At 41.0% G+C, this 7070-nt stretch overlaps 2 non-coding genes across 2 annotated transcripts; both read right to left on the bottom strand.

Moving 5' to 3' along the window:
* Positions 1 to 1285: 1285 nt before the first annotated feature.
* trnap-agg lies at positions 1286 to 1357 on the bottom strand. Its single transcript has one exon. It is a non-coding gene; the product is annotated as a tRNA-Pro (tRNA).
* Positions 1358 to 4035: 2678 nt separating this feature from the next.
* trnap-agg lies at positions 4036 to 4107 on the bottom strand. The gene has a single exon. It is a non-coding gene; the product is annotated as a tRNA-Pro (tRNA).
* Positions 4108 to 7070: the final 2963 nt, after the last annotated feature.

The following is a 7070-nucleotide window of genomic DNA, read 5'->3' as shown; positions in this document are numbered from 1 at the left end:
CTATGCTTTCTTGATGCACTCCTTCTTCTTCCAATCCAGTGGTGGGGTGGAGCTCTCTGGCAGACACCAGAGTTAACACAGCCCAATCTTTCGAGGTTAGCGTCGCATTAGCACTCTGTGGTCCGTACATTTCCCCCTTCTTTAAGTTGTAGAAATGCAATTCATTCGCTACATAGTTGAATGCATAACCCCAAACATCGCCATTTTCCAGAGTCCATTCTCCCCGGAGTTCTTCGGGTGGAGGCGTTTGGACACGGCATACAAACCGCAATCTTTTCTTGATTGGAGCACCCAGCGGATGGCTGTAGGTTGTCACAGGTGTCTCGCAGATTACACCCATATCAAGACGTCTCTTGGCCATTTCTCTCGACTTGAGAAAATATTGAAGAGTGAGAAAGACGAATGGCTCTTATTTATCTAACCCTAACGGAAGAGGGGGTGAGTGGTGGGGGATGTGTGTGTGTGTGTGTGTGTGTGTGTGTGTGTGTTCCCCCCTCCCCATCGCCCCACCATTTGCCTGCAGAGGATGTCGGGGGTTTTATGGTGCCCCCACACTTGTCTTGACTTGTCTCAGACTGTTCACCAAACTTTTCACGGCAGAGAAAAGCAGAGAGAGAGAGTTAGTGAGATTGACAGTACTTTTAAAAATATATGGCTGCTATATTTCATGTTATTTGCAAGTATTTGTAAGTTACAGTCAATACTGCTGAATACAGGCGCTCAGGAAGTGACTAGGTGGCAGGGACATTGATCCTATGCATATGTGATTCATTTTAAAATTATTATTTTGTAAAACCGTAGGGGGCAGTATTTTATTTTCTCATGGTTGTTACATTTCATGTTATTTTGCCGGAAGCGGGGGCGACCGGTAGGGGCAGCATTTTTTATTTTTATCATTTTTAAGTTATTTTCAAATTTTATTTTGAAAACCGGCAGGGGGCAGCATTTTATTTTTCTCATGGTTGTTAAATGTCATGTTAATTTATTTTGAAAACCGGAAGCGGGGGCGACCGGTAGGGGCAGCATTTTTATTTTTATCATTTTTAAAATATTTATAAATTTTATTTTTGAAAACCGGAAGTGGGGGCGGGACATCCGCCGGAGGGGGGTGGGGCTTAACCGGAAGTGGGCGGGGCTTAACAAGTAGGGAGAGGTGTGACCTGTCACACCACCTGTCACTTTTTTGACGAGACTGGTATGTGTATAACTACTTATCTGTTAGCAGCAACAGACTGTTAACTGTGTCATTTCAACCCTGAGGCTTTGAAGTCATAGTTGAAAAACAGGGCTCGTCCGGGATTTGAACCCGGGACCTCTCGCACCCTAAGCGAGAATCATACCCCTAGACCAACGAACCTTCTACAGTTTGGAAAAAGAAGGATTATATTTTCCTCCCCTTGCCTTCCAGACCAAAACTTTAACTTCAGACTGATGATGTGGCAGTTTAAAGACATTAACTTGTTACTTGGTAAAAGAGCCCCCTCTGCTGCACATTTTTGTAATCCCATTCAGCTCTTCAGCTTTGCACACTTTGACGCCAAGAAACACAAGGATTGGACGTTAGACCAGTGGAAATCTGTACTTTGGTCTGATGAGTCCAAATGTGCGATTCTTGGTTCCAACCGCGGTGTCCTTGTGAGACGCAGAGAAGGTGAGCGGATGGTTTCTGCATGTGTGGTTCCCACCGTGAAGCATGGAGGAGGAAGTGTGATGGTGTGGGGGGGCTTTGCTGGTGACACTGTTGGTGATTTATTCTGAATTCAAGGCACACTTAACCAGCATGGCTACCACAGCATTCTGCATTAGCCAGCAAAATATAAATCATATTCTGTATTTTTAAAACATTTTTTTGTTTACTAGATAATTCCATATATGTTCTTTTATAGTTTTGATGTCTTCAGTATAAATCTACAATGTAGAAAAAAATGCAAATAAATAACAAACTTCGAATTTGAAGGTGTGTCCAAACTTTGACTGGTACTGTATATACTCTCCTGCATTTACTTGTTCACTTCCAATATTTTTTAAATTGTTTTATTTGTCATATATATTATGTTGCATTGATGGAGGAGCCTGGGATTTAAGACTTTCATTCCCATATCTACATTTTAGCCAGAGTTGGGAGAAGTACTCAGATATTTTACTTAAGTAAAAGTAGAAGTACCAAAGTATAGGTATACCCTGTTACAATTAAAAGTTAAAGTGCCAATTCAAAAATAATTAATTTTGCTGGCCCATTTCAGAATCATATTTATTATATGTTATGATTATATTTATTGATGTATTATTATCACAGCTGGTAAAGGTGGAACTCATTGTAATTACTTTGTATACTCTAGGGTAGATTGTGAATTTAATCCAGGCGTAACTAAAGTCTTATTTTAGTGTTGATCATATTTTTGTATCATTATTTTTCTTATCAAGCTCCACATTTGTGGAATCAGCTTCCAGTTTGTGTTCGGGCGGCAGAAACCCTATCCGTTTTTAAGAGTGCGCTTAAGACCTTCCTTTTTAATAAAGCTTATAGTTAGGGGTGATTAGATTCAGCCCCTAGTTTTGCTGATATAGGCTTAGTTTGTCGGGGGACATCTTACTTCTCTTTGTCTATACCTGTGTACTCTCATGTTCCGATTAACCCAACTTCCCCAAATGTCTTTCTTTTTGGTGTCTATATACGCCGGGATCCGGAGACATGGATGATCCTGCGGTCCTGTGTCCTGCATCGCGAGCCCTGGATCTTGAGTCGTGGCTGTGGTCCTGGATCATAGGTCCTGGATGGATATCCTCGTGGATTCATCTTCCTATTATACACACATACATTTCCAAACATTTGGACTACCTATGTTGCAAATGTATTATCTTTTCAATTTACACACGGCATCTATTGCACGTCTGTCCGTCCTGGGAGAGGGATCCCTCCTCTGTTGCTCTCCCTGAGGTTTCTCCCATTTTCCCCTTTAAACTGGGTTTTCTCCGGAAGTTTTTCCTTGTACGATGTGAGGGTCTAAGGACAGAGGGTGTCGTATTGTCATACTGATATTCTGTACACACTGTGAAGACCACTGAGGCAAATGTAACATTTGTGATATTGGGCTATATAAATAAACATTGATTGATTGATTGATTATTCCATATCAGCAAAGTATCATAAGATATTAAATAAATAGTGGAGTAAAAGTACAATATTTATATTGTACTCAAGTACAGTACCTGAGTAAATGTACTTGTGTTGTTACTTTACACCACTGATTTGAGCTACTGTGCATATGAAAATAAAGTTGAATCTATTGTACCCTTTACTCCACTGCATTTCTTTAACAACTGTAGATACTTTCCAGATCTAGATTGTAAATATAAATCATAGAATATCTTCTTTAAATGTGATCTAATGTTATAGATTATACTACCCAATTGTATCTAAAGTATTTTTGATAAGCTACCCTGCACACTACCGAATAGCTCCCTGGAAGCTGCATAAACATATTGATGATGTAATTATGTTGTTATTACATTTATGTAAAAAAAAAAATGTAACATTTCACTGAATAGAGGTGTTTTCAAATGAGGTGACGAAACACCAAACTTCAACAATTAAGTCTTTCACATTTCTTACAGCTTCAAGAACTGTCTTCTAAGTCTTACTTAATTCTCTCACTTTTGACTCAGGATTCAAAGATTTTAGTAGTAGTATTGGCCAAAATTTTAATTAAATATTTTGCAAATGCTACAGCCACATGTGATGGAGTTACTTAAAGGATGATGTATTAAGGGAGGCCAAGGCCATACATCTAACTAAGTTGAAGTTATCTGTAATATGGTGTTTTTGTTTTCACATATTTATACTGTGTGTACTGAAGGTTGGTAGGTCTGGTGATGGAACAATCTTGTAACACTTTATTTGGCATATTGGTGAGTTGTTTTAGTGAGTGAAGTGTTGACTGCAAGACAATGCATTGATACTGTATCTGTTAGCAGCAACAGACTGTTAACTGTGTCATTTCAACCCTGAGGCTTTGAAGTCATAGTTGAAAAACAGGGCTCGTCCGGGATTTGAACCCGGGACCTCTCGCACCCTAAGCGAGAATCATACCCCTAGACCAACGAACCTTCTACAGTTTGGGAAAAGAAGGATTATATTTTCCTCCCCTTGCCTTCCAGACCAAAACTTTAACTTCAGACTGATGATGTGGCAGTTTAAAGACATTAACTTGTTACTTGGTAAAAGAGCCCCCTCTGCTGCACATTTTTGAAATCCCATTCAGCTCTTCAGCTTTGCACACTTTGACGCCAAGAAACACAAGGATTGGACGTTAGACCAGTGGAAATCTGTACTTTGGTCTGATGAGTCCAAATGTGCGATTCTTGGTTCCAACCGCGGTTTCCTTGTGAGACGCAGAGAAGATGAGCAGATGGTTTCTGAAATTTAAACAATTTCCAAAATTGGGATCAATAAAGTACCATCTTATCTTATCTTATGTGTGGTTCCCACCATGAAGCATGGAGGGGGAAGTGTGATGGTGTGGGGGGGGCTTTGCTGGTGACACTGTTGGTGATTTATTCTGAATTCAAGGCACACTTAACCAGCATGGCTTTCCAGACCAAAACTTTAACTTCAGACTGATGATGTAGCAGCTTAACGACACAAATATTCCCATTTATAAAACACTGCGCACGCACGTCCTACGCCGGTTTCCCTTTATAAATCACAATCAACTCAAAATAAGGCGCAGCTTTTGCGGGCTTCATGTAACGCCCATATTTGCCTATAAATAGTCAAAGAAACGCCCCGTATTAATATTCATTTTGATTGACTGCATGAAGATCGCAGGAAATGACGACAGAACAGCTAAAAAAGACATCTCACACCGTGGGTGTTGCTCAGGGTGTTTCTCAATGTCGAGTAAAGCTGCTCCAGAGCCACTATTTCAAGCATACTACGTCAACGAGTGCCACCGAAGTACTGTTCCAATGTCCAGCATACTTGTAATTCTACCGAGCCCGGCGTACTTCGTTTGGAGAAATTTCGAGGCTGCACAAGTGTAGACTCCGCAGTCTTAAAATCCCCACAATGCTTTGCGCACGGACCAATTTCCCAAAATCTGTGGCGGAAAATGTAAGGCGGGGCCTCTCATATGACGCGCACCTGCAAACTTGCAAGCCTGTTCCATTCTTCGTTCTCCGATGCTAGGAAGGATTCTTGCCTAGCCTCTGAAGGACCTGACTCGGAAGCAGTGGCAGCACCAGAGTATTTTTATTGGGTAATCTATGGTAGGGCTAACCCATACAGTGGTGGGGCTCAAATCAGTATTTGCAATGTAATTACATACACGCTATATCGCCCCCCTTGACAGATTAACGCCACGCGTGAGGTTTAGATTATTTCCCTGTCTCAATCAAAATTGAACTGTATGAAATAAAACGGCACATTTGTCTTGTAGTAAATAAAAAGGGATCACTGTGAACGTGACGTATGATAGTACACGTTGAAGATCCAATGGGGATACTGAATGGCGGTTCCGACTGATCTCAATCAGTAAGGCATGACGCAGATCCAACGTTTCGTTGCTCTGATTGGCTGTAGGTCTAATCAAATTGCATTCGGAGGCATTTTGATCTGACCGCGGCCGCGCTGATATTATAACGCGAGAGAATTTCCACACCTATAGTGTCTCTTCTAGCATAAACCCGAATGGTCTCAACCATATTGCATCAGTAACGTGCACTTGTTGTTACAGCAGGATCAGTTTGTGTGTTGTGGACACGACCGGTATATTTTCCCAATCCGTGTTCTCAACATGCTTACTTTAACATAATTTTTCATGGTGGGGCTAAGGTGGGGCTAAGCCATTTCTTGGTATGGCTGTAGCCTACCCCAGCCATACCCTGGCGCCGCCACTGCTCGGAAGACATGTCCTACAAAGGAAGCGTCCTCGATATTGAGGAACACCCCGTGTCAGATTTAGGTTATTTTGGGGAGGTCGAGATAAATCATATTGTTTGTTGGATGCAGTTTGAACCAGAGTAGCAGCATGGAGGTCGGATCGTCACCAAAATAAATAAATAAGTGGTCCAAAAAAAGTAAAAAAATACACATAGCCTAACTAGTTGGGGGGGTAGAAGGGGGTATCACGCACCCCCTGAAATATACTTCTAATCAGCTTTTCTAGATTGGAAAAATTGTGTAGAAAACGATTAGCTATGTTCAGGGCCGGCTCTAGACAATTTTCTGCCCTAGGCGAGATTTTAGCTGGCGCCCCCCCCACCTCCCAGCCAGAGAATCGTACAGTAGAAAAGATAAAGATCAATAGAGTATCCAAGGAATACACAATAGAATGGGGGATGGACGTCACATCCTCTAGGGGGGTCCGGTGGTATGCCCCCCCGGGAAGACATTTTTGAATATTGTAAAGTAAAATGCTACAATCTGGTGCACTTTGAGGAGAATTACTACTACATCTAGGGGGTACAACTCTAAAACACCCATATGAAAAGATCGGTTTACATTTTAATAATCAAATAAGTATGTGAACATAACCAATAACCTACCATAGCCAATAACAAATAAATGTAAATTCTTTTATTTTTGTTATATCTTATTTTACCTAGTTAACATTTATTTATCTATGCATATTTTTTCATCTCTCCAGCTTTAAACGATATTTTTGGTTTACTGTCCTATAGTATACATTGAAATGATTTCAAACCTGTTTATCCCAATAATTATAAAGGAGTGCCTTGGAAATATGTGTTTTTAAGAGTGGTTGTCTTAAATTGTGACCAAAACGTTTGAGACCCACTGAGATAAAGACAAAAGTTAACTATCTATTCTAAACACTCAGAGTCCTTTACCTCACTGAGCTGTAGTTATCAGCCTCTATTGCGTCGCGCAGATCTATTTTCTACGCGACGCGTTGCAGAGGCGCTGGGCAGGAAGTGGAACGGTCAGAGCATCCGGCCCATCCCCAAAATAAACTAATTTTGCACACCCTATCCCTCCGTAGTCTTTCAAGTAGGAGGAGAAATGCCAGCGTTCTCCTCCGGTTTACAGGCACTGTGTAAATTATATATTG

Source organism: Gymnodraco acuticeps, unplaced genomic scaffold (genome assembly GCF_902827175.1).
Source record: "Gymnodraco acuticeps unplaced genomic scaffold, fGymAcu1.1, whole genome shotgun sequence".
NCBI lineage: Eukaryota > Metazoa > Chordata > Actinopteri > Perciformes > Bathydraconidae > Gymnodraco > Gymnodraco acuticeps.
This window is presented reverse-complemented; position numbering and strand designations above follow the sequence as displayed.